We start from the raw sequence: 14575 nt of genomic DNA, 5'->3' as shown, positions 1-14575 counted from the left end.
AACTTTCCAACACTGTGCTATCCAAAATAAAGCTCAATAGCTCCTGGTAGCTTATATGCAACCCTGCACAATGTCCTACAGAAGTTAGAAGGATTTACTTTATTTAAGGCATGTGGATATTGCTCTTCAAATAATTATCCCAAGACAGTTTACAATGGAAACAAAACAAAACAATTAAAACCAATGTAACAAATAACACAATTAAAACAACATAGCAATAAACTTCAATATCCAGTAAAGTAGAACCTTCTTTCAATACTGGTCTGTATGGTACCTGGGTTTCATGCCATGAAGTGCTTTAAAGGATTAACACTAGCATCCTGAATTGAACATGAGAACAAACAAGTAGCATACGTTTCTCAGAACTAGTAATATGTTCCCAATGGATCGTCTCAGCTAAATTCTGCTCCTCTATTCTGAAATAACTGTATCTTATTAAGAGTCTCAAAGGGCAGTTCTGCCTAACACATTATAGTGGCTTAAATTGATGTCACTAGTGTGGATCAGCATCTCCCCAAAATCCCTGTCCAGGAGAGGTCACAGCTGAAGTACCAGCCTCAGCTGCTAGAAAGCACTGTGCCACCACAAGGACCCTAAAGCAAACCTGAAAAGGCTTGATCAAGGAGTACTTCTAAGCTGTGAATCTGATTTTCAGAGTTCTTTCTCAAATAAGGGAGCTGCCCAGCCCCAGAGCCTTTGTCTTATTGTAATTTATTATCATTATCATTACTACTACTACTATTACTATCAGTTGTCTTACATGTGGTTGATGTGAAAAGGGTGAATTTCAAAAAGGGGATCATTAAGAAAGGAATTTTAAAAATGCCTTTATACAAATCTATGCACCCCCATTTGGAATACTGTGTACACTTCTGGCCTCCACACCTAAAAAAAAATTACAGAGTTGGAAAAGATGCAGAGCAGGGAAAACAAAATATGCTACTCTCTTATGAGGAACTGTCAGAATGTCTGAAGCTTTAAAGCTTGGGGGGGGGGAAATTGAGTTGGTGGTTGTGGGGACACATGATAGCAGGGTATAAAATTATGCATGATGTAGAAAAAGTAAATAGCAAGAAGGTTCTCTCTCTCATACAGTACTAGAACCTGAGGCCATCCCATTTTCACACACTGTACAGTTTAACTTGGGAATTTGCTCCTACAAGATGTGGTGATACTCACAAACTTGGATGGCTTTAAAAGAGGGTTAGATAAACTCATGACTAGCCATGGCTATTATGTTTTACCTCTACAACAGAGAGGCAATATTCCTCTAAATACCAGGTGCTGGGGAACAACAAGTGAAAGCTAGGGTGCTCATTCATGTCCCAATTTTGTGCTTCTCTGAGGGGGCTGATTGGCCACTGGGAAAATACTGGACAAGATGTGCCTTTGATCTGATACAGCAAGGAAGTTATTGCCTTTATTTGCTCTCGCCTAGTTGATTACTATAACCAGATGAATCAGCTCTCTTCTTTCTACTGCCCCACCTGATTTAGACCAACTTAGGAAACACAGACATCAGCATACTGAAGACACCTAACTGCAAACCCCTCTCACACTGGTTTCAAAAAGGTGTTAAATAACATGGTGGATAAGTGGCAACTTGCAAGACCTTTGGTACAAGCCATGCAGATTGGATTGGAATACTACATCACTATGCTCCTGCCCTGCCTAGTCAGTCCAGGAAGATACCATGGTTGATGGTATAAAAAGCTGCTAAGACGTTGAGAAGAATCAATATGGTCACACTCTCCCTATCTTGCAGTTTAAGTCATCCATTAAGTGACAAAAGCAGTTTCCATATCAAAACCAGGCCTGAAATCATACTGAAATGGGCCTAGAACAGGGGTGTGGAACCTCAGCCCTGTCTACCCAGTGCTCAGAACTCTGCCCAAGCCACACTCTCCCACTCATTCACTGGTCCTCCTCTAGTGCTTTTGCCTGGCTAGAATATGTCCTTGATTTGTGGCAATAACTCTTGGTTGTCAGATTGAGAGTGGTGTCTGACTGCATCCACCTTTGCTACACTTCAGAAAGTTGCATCACAAGGGACTATGGTCATAAAGCTGAATTAGGTTCCACACTCCTGGACCAGAAGATCAGTTTCATCCAAGAGACAGTCTTCACTCACTCAAGCACTTTACCCCCAAAGGGGATTATTTGTGATGGGCTGACAGTGTTATACCCCTTGGGGTCCAGAGCTGTTATAATTCTTAGAGGAGCAGTTGTCCCAACTGCCTCCTTCAAAGCAGGCATAAGCACTTCCTCTTACGACAACGTTTTCCTGAACCCAGGCAGTCTATCCCCTATTGCTAGCTGCTATTATGCAAGAAGGGCAAGGCTCAAGCATGTAAGTCGATGGCTGTACCTCTCCAAGAATCCTGTTTACCTCTTCAGGCTGCAAATAGAACCAGTTCATTTTCAAAGACAAGTTCCAAAATAAATACCCCTAAATGTAAGTAGGTTAAACAGCACCAATACATTAGGATATTCAATTAAACCTTATAAAAACACTTAACTCTTCAACAGTATCATGAGAAGCGGCAATCCTATGCTTGCTTACCTGGAAGTAAGCCCCAATTGAGCTCAATAGAATATGAGCATACTTATTCAGTAGCAAGTCTGGTAGTAATGGTAAAGTTAGCTATCCTTCATTTGCATTTATTTGATTCCATTTATTTGATTTATTTGAAAACCTGTGACTGAAAGATCTGCACCTTTCAACTGTGAGCTTTCACTTTAAGCTTCACAGACGTTAGAAAACTGAAGGGTTGCTTCAACTGAGACAAGCTCCAACTTTTTAAAAGTATGTTCCACAACTGTATTTTCAAACATTCATTTTTTACTTAATGCAGAAATTTAATGCAAGTGAGAAGAGTAAGAGGCTGTTATCAGTGTAACCTTGCTACTATATTGCAGAAACAATATGTGTGGCAGACGCCCAGATTCACTCCTGTATGAAATACATAAAGACAGCATGCATTTTCATTTCAAGTGGATTACTTGGGTAGTAATTTCGCAGTAGCTCTGTTATCATGCAGCTATGGCTGGAACCCGAGGTCAAAGTCTAGGGTGCAACAGCTGGGGGGAGGGGGGAAGAAGGAAAACGACCAGAAAAATTTTGGGGGACGACCCCCATGTTAGAACCTGTGCCCCACCAGGACTGATGCTGGTTGCCAAACTTCCTATCATATTATTTCTATAATATGTTTATACTCAGGAGGTAGCCAGCCAAGCATGGGAAGGTTACAGATGCTCATTTTATTCTACCAGTACTGCTGGTAGAAGACTAAGAAATGGATCCCCAAATGCACATTTGGGTTAAAGGCAGCTCTTGAGTCTGAAAAAGTTTGCGACTATTGGTCTACTCTAGATGGTGTTACGATTTAAGCGAGTTTAAAATGAAAACTCATGCTCTATAGAATTTTTTTAAAAAAATAAAAACAAACACACAAGCTTGGCAAGTATGAGTTTTGTTTTTGAGCTAACATATCAGAAATCAAGAAATAGTTGTAAAGCATGGATTTACAATAGGAGAGAATGAATATATCACTTGTCTTCTTCACAAGTGGAGCAACATATAAGGATCTCCATCTCCCCTAGTGAGACCATTAAGTCCAGCCTCTAAAATTATCTATTGACCTGTAAACTGCAGCAGTTGTTTGACTCAATTTTTCTTATGAAGCTTTTAATTTTCCCCCAAAACTTTTCACTTTTCTTATTTGTGCCTCTGAAAAGTTACCTTCCCAAAAGTGGTTTTTCTCCCTTGCAGCTTCCCACTGTTACCTGTTTTTGTGCTTCTGTGCTCAGATGTTCAAGGTGTGTATGCATTAGTTAACCCATCCATTCAACTTATGTAAGCCACTTCTGTGAAAGGAAATGACGTTCAGGAATCTTGCTCAAGTTTAAACAAGACAAGTACCTGGCATTGTCCTCACCCTTTCTAAATCAAGTCAATTTTTAGTCAATTGTCTGAACAAAACAGTATCTTTACAGGACCCCCCCCCCAAGTTTTGTCCCCCTACTACTGCAGAACTGATGGACACAGCAACATAACTAGACTGTCTTAGAAAAACTGCTGAGTTCAGATGTGTTGCTCTGCTGTGTTTGTTTTTTATGTGTGAATCAAGACCTGGCAAATGAAGATAATGACTGAGTTGGCAGATTTGGCTGCAGTTTTGGGTGTGTATTTGTCTCTGGAAGGAGCTCTTCCATCTATTTACCTTTTGTTGCCCTGAGCCATAGGGAAAGGTGACAAGTAAGTTTTAATTAGCTATTTGCATTTGTTGCAGACGCCTTAAAAGAAATAGCCTGGAAACTGCTTTTGCATGTAACTTATCTGAGGACTGTGCAAGACTGCTTATGGTAAAGCACAGAATGGCAGTGGGGGAAGAAGAACCATAGAAGAAAAAGACAGTTTACTAATGCTCAGAGACATCAACGTATTACTTCAATGTACATGGGCTAAGCTCTAGCACTGCAAATAACTTCTGGTCTCAATGGTAGAAAACCCTGGTTCAAATTAAATGGAACAAGGGAAGAGAAGGTAAGATGTTCATCTGTGAAGTCATACATTTTACTGCATATAACTGCCAGTTTGCACAAAAATAATTACTGTTTTGTTTTTTGTCAATTAGAATCTGCAGAAGGCATCCAGGTAACTGTGGCCTCCTATGCAAAGTAAGTTTATTTGAAGTTTATTATGGTGAAAAGGCCCCACATGCCCTCCTCCCACTATGGAACTTTTCTCTTAACTTTGCAAACCCAGAATAAACCTATGTATTATAAAGTTTAAGATTAGATTCCTTCAAAAAATGTGGCTCATATTAAGGTACAGTACATCAATAGCGTGGCTTTTTGTAGGCTAGTAACTTTTGTGAAGTTATTTGCAAGGCTCATAATATACACGACTGAACATAAAACCTTTGTTATTTCACCCAAACAGAATGACTAAAGCAGGCTAGATATTTAACTTTCCAAAAACTAGATCCAGCTTTTGTCTAACTCTAACCTAGGGGTGGAGGGTAGTATAGGGAGAAGCATCTTATAAGATCCAAAATTGGGTAACTTGTTTTGAAGGACAACAGGCTGGTAAATTTCATTTGATCATTAATATGGCAGCTACTTCATGGGTAAAACCTCAGCGCCTAGGACTTGCCGATTGCATGGTTGGCGGTTCGAATCCCTACGGCGGGGTGCGCTCCCGTTGTTCGGTCCCAGCGCCTGCCAACCTAGCAGTTCGAAAGCACCCCCGGGTGCAAGTAGATAAATAGGGACCGCTTACCAGCGGGAAGGTAAACTGCGTTCCATGTGCTGTGCTGGCTCGCTGGCCTATAGAGTGAGATGAGCGCACAACCCTAGAGTCTGTCAAGACTGGCCCGTACGGGCAGGGGTACCTTTACCTTTACCTTTACTTCATGTTACCATCTCAAACAAAAGTTTCTTGAATGTCAAATTATAAAAGCCTTCAAATGTGATATGATACTTCAAACGAGGACAATCAACTTGGCATGAGCTCCCAAATCCCTTTCACTTGCTCTTCTTCCTTCTGTAGCTGCAGAACAGTCTGAAAACCTGTGCTATAATTGCTGGCTGCTAGACACTGAACTGATTTTAGTGCACTATGTTGAGGTTTTGCAAAAACCAACTGGGATGCTGCTATTTAATGGGAACAACTGAATGATTAAAAGAAACACCTCTACCAACTGTAGCTTGTTGCTGAGAATAATAGCTTTCATATTCAAATTAGATTAATACCTGAAATAAGCAGATTGGGTCCACTTTAAATAGCTGAGCAAGCTGCCTATTTCTGCTCAAGCAGTACCTGCTCTAATTTCATCACATGGAAACCTACTTTCAGGTAAATGCGTTTAGGAAAAGGTTATTCTTACCAAGGCCAGTGGGACTCCTGGTAAACATTCTGAGGTTTGCAGTTTTACACACCTGTCTGCTTTGGGAACTGTTTGGCACAGACAACAGGCCTGCCGCACAAAGCCACAGCAAGATAAGCAGAAGAGAGCTGTCCACTTCAGTTTGGTACAGGTGCCTTTCTACTTTTTGTAGCAGTACTATATGGATGGGCTACTGTATAGAAAAGGGACAGAAGCTTACTTTTATATAACCTGCACTATCTACATAAAAGCAAACAGTAATGCCATCATATTTTATCCCAAATCTTAGAGAACTAAGTGCCTTAGAGTTTCACCAGAAATAAGTTATTAGCTGCTAATCAGTGGGTTAACTGCATTGATCACAAAGTTGATCTATGGAACTATTAATTAGAACCATTATGAACAAAGAGCACTATTTACTTACTTTTCTTTCAATCTAAGAACTTCTAGAATAATTTTGAATACGAATGCACAAGACTACCAACTAACAAGGCATGCATCCCAAAATACTACTACTACCTGAATTGTTTCTACCACGATAAGCTTCAGAGTTATGCCACCAGTAGATTTGTATAGCCCTTTTAATTGTTCAAAATGCTTCACATGCATTATCTAGTTTTTACAACAACCCTGCAAGGTAGATCAATATATTCTCCCTCTCGATATTACAGATGGGAGGACTGAATCTATGCATTTATGCCACCTAACCATTTCATGGCAGAGGGTATAAATGAACCAGGGACCTCCTGATTTGTAACTCATCTCTATAGCCACTACACTATGTACAGTGGTGCTTCGCAAGACGAAATTAATCCGTTCCATGAGGCTCTTCTTATAGCGTTTTTTTCGTCTTGCGAAGCAAGCCCATTGACAGCTTAGCGGATTAGCGCTATTAGCGGTTTAGCGGCTTTTAGCGGATCACCTGATAAGCGGCTTATCAGCGGATCAGCGGCTTAGGGCTTAGGAAAAGGGGGGGGAAAGGGAAAAACCCCCGCAGGAACTCGCAAGACATTTTCGTCTTGCGAAGCAAGCCCATAGGGAAATTCGAAAACGTTTTGGAAATTCCAAAACGGAAAACCCTTTCGTCTAGCGGGTTTTCCGTCTTGCGAGGCATTTATCTTGCAGGGCACCACTGTACACTATTTCCCTTGCTTCCATGATAATTTTAAGCCAGTGTGATGTAGTGGTTTGAAAATAAACAATGGCATCTGAGTTTCTTATCTTGAATTAAATACTTGTTAACTGTGAAACTCATTGAGCTGCCAGTATCTAATTTCCATCTCTCAGTCCAACTTACTGCACAGGTTTGTTGTGAGACCAAGAATATCACCCCTGCTTCCTTCTTGGAGGAAGAACACAAATGAACAGGCATATAGGAAGAGAAATATTTGGTTTGTGAAACAAAGTCAGGTGTGGATTACGGTAACCTTTTCCCACTTTAGCTCCAACCTTGAAATTTATCTCTCATTAGGACATTTCCTGATGCAAATGTGCCCCAGAATGTTAAGCAGTCATATCAAATGCTCACAGCTGGCCCAATATGCACATAATGCTAAACCATAGTTGAGTGCTATGAGGACAAGCCTTTACAAATTTGAGCCAAGCTTGAGCTTGAGCCCTTCTCCTCACACGTGGCTGGGAGGAGGGCTTCTACCAAGTTAATTTGGCTTAGCACTGCACACAAATTGGGAACTGTGGTTTACAACAAGCACTGGTTAGTTGCTAGACAACCTCCTTCAAATAATGAATGATAAAACTGGCTTGCTTAACTAACTGCAGTTTGTGGTAAACCATCCTAGGCATGTGGGAGGATGAAGAGGGTGAGTGGAGGTACAAAATCACTCAAGCACACAGAGGCTTATCCATACAATGTTACATGTAAACACATATGCTACCTTGAGCAAGTTGAGCATTCTATACCTTTCCCAACCTGGAGGCAAGCCTAGACATAGGGAAACCCTGAGAATAAGCATGATTTGAACTTTTAACCTGCAACACTATGGTCAAAACTTTTTCCTGTTTACCAGCAGATTTCTCCAGAATGTAGGCTCCATTATCTTATTACCTGAAGTAACAAAAACCGCACATGCACATTTCTTTCCTTGTGAATTACCAATTTGGTACTGGGCAACAAAATGTGTTCACTGGCAAAGGTGTAAACTACAGAGGAGAAAGCAAGCCCCTATTTTTTATCAATTACCACAATGTGGCCAGTCATATTTGCAGTCATCTTTAGGAAGAAAAGCCTATACAGTAGACCCTTGGTTTACGTAAACTTTGGGTTGCGAAAGCAGCAAACCCGGAAGTATTCTTCTAGGTTTCGTCGCTTGCACATGCACAGAAGTGCTCTACATGCCATGCACATGCGCAGAAGCAGTGCCTCTGGTTGCAGAAACTTCAGGATACGGCCGGACCTCTGGAACGGATCCTGTCCACAACTGGAAGTACCACTGTACACCATTTCTTAGTCCACCTGTGCTTTCTCCTTGGATGAAAGATCATTTAAACACAATAATGGTTCTAATGTGGGCTTGTTAGCATCTGGTGAAATAAATTCAGATTTTACTTCAATCAGCCAAACTAGTCTAACCCCCTGCAATGCAGGAACTAAAGCACCCATGACAGATGGCCATCTCTCCTTTGCTTAAAATCTCCAATGAAGGAGTGTCCACTACCTTCCAAGGCAGTCTGTTCCACTGTCAAAAAGCTCTTACTGTCAGAAAATTATTCCTGATGTTTTGTCAGGATCTCTTTTCTTGTAACTTGAATGCATTGGTTCAGGTCCTACCATCTGAAACAGGAAAAAAACACCAAGCTTTCTCCATCTTCCATGTGACAGCCCTTTAGATATTTGAAGGTGGCTGTCCTATATCTCCTCAGTCTTCTCTTCTCCAGGTTAAACATACCCAACTCCTTCAACTGTTCCTTTATTATGTTGGTCACCCTCCTCTGATAAATCAAGGCTAAAATCCAATGCCTTATACCTACCTTATACCTACTGATTTTAATGAGAATCCACATGCCTAACTTCACAAAGGATAATGCTGCATAGATTAGAATCCTTACTTTCTCACAATAATCTTGTAAAGCAGACTACAGGTGAGCAGAAACAGAATCTCATCCAAGACCATCCCCAGTCAGAGTTGGGATTTGATTCCAAGCTATCTCTACACAAGTTCAATACTGTCAGCAGGCCTATGGTAGTTTATCTAGAGGTACATGCAAAAATTAAACACCTTACAACAAACAGTCACTGACCAAAATAATAACAATCAACTTTCTGTAGTGAGATGTCCCAGTTTGTACAAAGAGAGAAAAAAGGGAAACAAAGCTATACCTTAATAGCTTAATAGAGTAATGTTGATGAAGGAGAGAATTGAGATGGTGTTAAGAAAAGACAGGGAAAGAAGTAACTTGAAGGGAATGAGGTGGAGAGTTACATAGGAAATGATTGTACAGGAGCAACAGATTAGATATTTCCTAGAATCTTCTGGGCTTTTACTTGCTTGTTTTTAAACAAATGTCTGTCCAGTCACTATTCTACTAAATAAGTAAGTGAAAATCTTCTATTAGCTTCCAGTGTCCCAATTTAAAAAAAATCTTATGTTGCCTTTCCCTTATATTCTGTAACCTTCCATTACCCCAAAATGTCTGCCTAAAGATCTGCTGGGCACTGTGGCATATTTAAGGAAAGTGATAGAAGTCAATATGTAAAGGAAATGGAGTTTGAAGGAATTATGTAAGAATTGCTGCACAAAGAGTGAGGTTTTAAGAACAGAAAATGTATTTTTAAAAGTCTTACATTGTCAACAGGTGACAGATGCCTATGTTGTGGATTAGCAAATGTGATCTACATCACAGTGTAAATAAAATTAGCCATTAAGAAAAGATGAGAGGTAGAAAGAGGCATAAGATCAACTTTTAAAAATAGAAGCGTAAGTGCAATAGGGCCCAATGGGAAATCTGTTAAGGGGTGACACAAGGAAAGGATGGCTAATCTATGGACTGCTACCACTGTAAAATCTGAGAAAGGAAAGCAGGGTGGATAAATGACAGACAGCAAGGCAAACCTCAGGGAATTGACAATGATATTTAAAATAGATAAAAACCTAAAGCAATGCCAAGACAGTCTATTACAGCCTTCCCTAACCTGTTGCCTTCCAGATGTTACTGGACTCCAATTCCCATCATCCTTGACCATTGGCGATGCTGGCCAGGGCTGACGGGATCAGAAATCCAACTACAACTGGAGAGCACCAGGTTGAGCAAGGCTGGTCTATTCAACAGTTAATGGGTAAGGAACTAAGGGGGAGCAAGAGAAAGACAAAGCCACTATCAGGAATGAATTGAGCAGATGCCTCGTTTTAGGAAATGGTGAGTAGACTTATTGTTATTGTTGGGAATGATTGGCATGGAAGAAGCTTGTATGCATTTTTAATAATAATAATAATAATAATAATAATAATAATAATAATAATAATAGTAAACAGGTGAATAAATGCTGGTGAAGCAGTCATACTTATAGGCTGTGTTTGTGTGCAACCATGCAATACATGAATGTATCCAAATTTGCTTATCCCCCTTATCCAACCCCCCCCCACGTGGCTCCTTTCTTTTTGTTTCCCATTACATTCTGGCGGGGAAGGGGGGGCCTTCCCCTTACCTAAAACCCAAGTAAATAAATCGCAAACAGCAGAGGGAAAGCGACAGGGCGGGAAAATCTCACGCAGGAAGGAGGCGAGCGGGGACAGGGGGATGCCGAGGGGTACCAGCCAAGGAGGGTCACAGAGCGCGCGGGTGGGGGTTAAAGAAGGGGCGGGGCAAGTGCAACGAGGGGGCGAGGCTTGCTTCTGTGTTTCCCTCCACCCGCCCCTCCTCCTCCTTCCGAATCCCAAACCTACCCACAGACCCCCACCAACCTCTTTTAAGTCCCCATTACCTGCAATTGGCGAGGCCCTCTCCTCCTGGCCCAGTCGGTGTGTGTATATATGTAGATATATATATATATATAAATATATACGACTTTCTGTATATATAAATATATGTGTGAGAGGCCGAGCTTTTCTTTTCCGTACCCCTCCCCGGGCCCAGAGGCGGCGGCGGCGGCGCCTCCTCCGCCCCCCCCCCTTATCTGGGCTCGCGTCTAGGCCCGCGCTGGGCCATGGCGGCCACCGTCGCCGCCACTAGCCCCCTCAGCCGTTGGTTCTTCTGGGCTCGCGCTGCGGGCGTCAAAATAATAAAACGGGAGGGGGAGGGGGGAGAGCAAGCGAGGCCCGCGCGCCCTTACGCAGGCGCTCTCAGATGGCCGGGGGTGAAGCGGCGGAGGGGAGGGGGGTTTAATCTTAGAGGCGGCGGCGTCGCGGGGCCACTCACGCGCTGGCTGGGCGGCTGGCGCGCGCGCGGGGCCCAGGCGCTCGAACAGCTCTCCTCCTCCTCCTCCTCCCGCCCTCCTGCCTCCCTCCCTCCACGCCAGCCAGCCAGCCTAGCCTAGCCGGGCACTTTGTTTGTGTCCCACAATGCAACGCGGTGGCGGCGGCTGTTGTGAAGCGGGAGGGAGGGTTGGCGGAGAGCAGTGGGCGGGGCCACGAGCGGTGGTCGGAGAGGGCGGGGCCAAAACTGCAGGTTGGGGAGGGGGGAGGCGGCGGAGGGAAAAGCGTCTGGCGTCGCGTCGGCGCGCACAGCGAGCTGGGGCGCGCGCTCCGTGTTTCGCGCGGCGGGGGCGAGCCGCGAATACCGGGCCTCCTGAGGGGGAGCCGCTATAAAGCTTATCTTTCGGCGTATCCCCTGAGAAATGTTTGCGGTGTAATTATTTTATGTATTTATATATATTTTATTTTTAAGTTCTACCACAGCGCTCCTCGGCTGTGGTAATAGGAGGCTCTTCTGCCTCTCTCTTAAAGCTTCGCTCTGAGGTGATTTCAAATCACTGCGAGCCTAAAATCCTTTTGATCTCGGTAGGGAGGGGGGTAAACTGCATTGGGAACGGCGGGGCCAACTTCAGGGTTTCACGGCGAAGCCCGGGGAGGGAAGAGAGGATGGCAGGTTGACAATCCTAATTCAAAATTTATTTAACAAGGAACCCCCAATACACGTTGGGTAACCCAGAGTAGGCAAGTCTTTAGGAGGGTTTTTGGGGTGGAGATCGTGGTTATAAACCCTCAAATGGTTTGTTTGTTTGTTTCATAAGCTTTGTGATTTATTATTACTTCATAAAATTTATACACCGTTAGATTGTAGAAAACCCCAAAACTGTTTACGAAAGACAAAACGGTAAAATCAAGAAAAAAATGCCACATTGTTTTAAAGGATACAAAACAGAATAAAATTACTTCAACTTCCTAAGCATCTGGGTAGGCTTGCCTAAAGAGGAATATTTTTAGCAGGCTCACACACAAAAAAAGAGTATAGTGAAGGCGCCTGCTTAATCTCAATATGCAGGGAGTTCCAAAGTGTAGGCCCTGCCACGTTAAACAATTGAGTTCTGCATTTGTAAGACGTTACAAATGTGGACCGGGTATTTATGTGGCACATGTAGGGCAAGGTGATCTTGCAGGTAAACTGGTCCCACTGGCTGATTGTAAACACTGTCAAAGGAGTTTAAAGAAAAGATATAACAATAAATTTGTCACTGAACAATTAACAAAAATAACTTGAAAGTTAAAAAGATAAAATAATAATAGAAAACAAATTAAAACTCACATTATTTATTCTTTATTATTATTTTTTGTTAACCACCCTTCACCCTAAACATAAACAACATATAAATAATAAATATCTGTTTAACTGCAATCCTGAGCATGTCAACTCAGAAGAGGAATTATGTTTGGAAACATGGGGGCGGGGAGAGGATTTTCTAACCACAGTACAAGAATAAATACATAAGATCAAAACCCACCACGACGGCAACAGATGCATGTAAAACCAAAGCACAACGAAGAAATAATGCTTCATTTTGATGTTAGATGGACTGCTAAAAATCTGAGATCAGTTGGGTAGATATGATTAACAACAGTGTGAAGAGTTGAAGAATGTAAGCAGACAGATAATGGGTTTATTGAAACGTAACATACTTCATAATGCATTCAAGTTTTGAAAGGGTCAGGAGCTTGTCCAACCACATAATATTGGGTGCAATTTCAGGAGTTTTTGGAAATGAATTGTGATTTAAAAGAAGAAAGAATTTGTGTCAGTTTGTGATGGAGAGATGAATTATGTTCAGCTCCTTTTTCTTTATGAATTCTAAAGGTTTTTATATACATTTATTTATCTCTTCACACATGTATCTGCTGACATAGCCCCTGATCCACAAATGCTTATGCCATAATAAATACATTGGTTTCCAAGATTTGGCAAGACTTTTTGCTGTTTTTGTTGTAAAGGCTAATCTGGCCATGCCTCTGGAGAAAAAATATATAACGCATGCCAGTAACATAATTGTACAACACCAATGTAGACTAAAACCTCAAAGCAATACTACAGTATATACTTATAAAAAACTTACAATAAATCAGTTAAATAGCAATTCAGTTCAGTGATAGCAATTAATTTAAATAAAGTAACAAGAGTTATTAACTCTTTAGGAAACAGAACGGCACAGCTTCTGCCCATTTCAAGATGTCCAAGTGTTTAAAGCCATCTAAACTGGTTGCCATCACCATAATTTGGGCACCACAACTTTTAGCTGTGCATTATGCAAACATTACAGGTCTGTTTTGAAGGGAGAGGAAAGTAAATAAATGACTTACCAATATTTTTTTTCTGACTTATTTGTTTTTCTTTGAGAGGGCTCCTGGCCTTTTAATTCTCTTGATTTTGTTACCTCTTTCTGTAAGTATTAAGCCTTATAAAGTTCACTTGCCACAATTCCTAACTTGCCTGGCCAGTGTTTTCTAACATTCAGAAGAGGCAGTCACACACTTCCAGAAGTTCCTTGTCCTGCTAGTGGTCGACTGCTCTTTGTTAGATCCCATCATAAACCAGCTCCCCATTATGACCAACTGCCTCAGAACCATTGGACATGTCCATTCTGTCCACAGTTGTCAAAGTAGAACATTCCAGTTGCGGACGCATGTGCTTCGCCACATTCCTTATGAACACAATTTTTTTATTCACAATCCAAATAAAATCTGATTATAGAGCGGTTGTCAGGTAATGTTGTTCAAAGGCTCTTCTATGAAAAATGATCTCCCTTGACCAATCTTCCTTCTCACCACCACAACATGGTAGTCTAGACTATAAGTGATTGTGGTTAAAGTAACAGAAGCAAAGACCAGGAGAAACTAAAATCTTCCATGATAGAGAAAGTACAAGGTGTATATAAAAGTGTACTTGTCGAACATGGAACAGATTTAGTAATATACACGAGTGTCTGTGGCTATTGATTTACATATTGATATTTAGTTAAATTCTGGCAAGCAAAATCTATTTCTAATTTCCCTCATAGGAAATTTTTATAGCTTCATTTGTGTAAGTCCCAACTTTACTGATAAATCTGCTCTTGTGTCCAATTTGTACCAGTTCCAAATGCATGACTAAGCCGCTTCTGGTGAACCAGAGCAGCACATGGAAACACTGTTTACCTTCCCACCGGAGCAGTACCTATTTATCTACTTGCACTTTGACGTGCTTTCGAACTGCTAGGTTGGCAGGAGCAGGGGCCGAGCAATGGGAGCTCACCCCATCGC

General features: G+C 41.7%; 1 protein-coding gene across 5 annotated transcripts in view; it reads right to left on the bottom strand.

Moving 5' to 3' along the window:
* The window catches only part of ZBTB44 (zinc finger and BTB domain containing 44), a 33716-nt gene extending 19864 nt beyond the window's left edge, over positions 1-13852 (bottom strand). The window contains exon 1 of one of the 5 annotated variants that reach the window (XM_081843118.1): positions 13637-13852. The gene's annotated coding sequence lies outside the window, so the exon portion shown is untranslated. Of the gene's footprint in view, positions 1-3786; positions 3868-5943; positions 6085-10830; positions 11341-13636 lie in introns of those variants that run through there. The other 4 variants (XM_081843121.1, XM_081843117.1, XM_081843120.1 and 1 more) reach the window with 4 other exon arrangements.
* Positions 13853-14575: the final 723 nt, after the last annotated feature.

This window comes from Podarcis erhardii (genome assembly GCF_964252035.2).
Source record: "Podarcis erhardii genome assembly, chromosome: 16".
Taxonomy (NCBI): Eukaryota; Metazoa; Chordata; class Lepidosauria; order Squamata; family Lacertidae; genus Podarcis; species Podarcis erhardii.
This window is presented reverse-complemented; position numbering and strand designations above follow the sequence as displayed.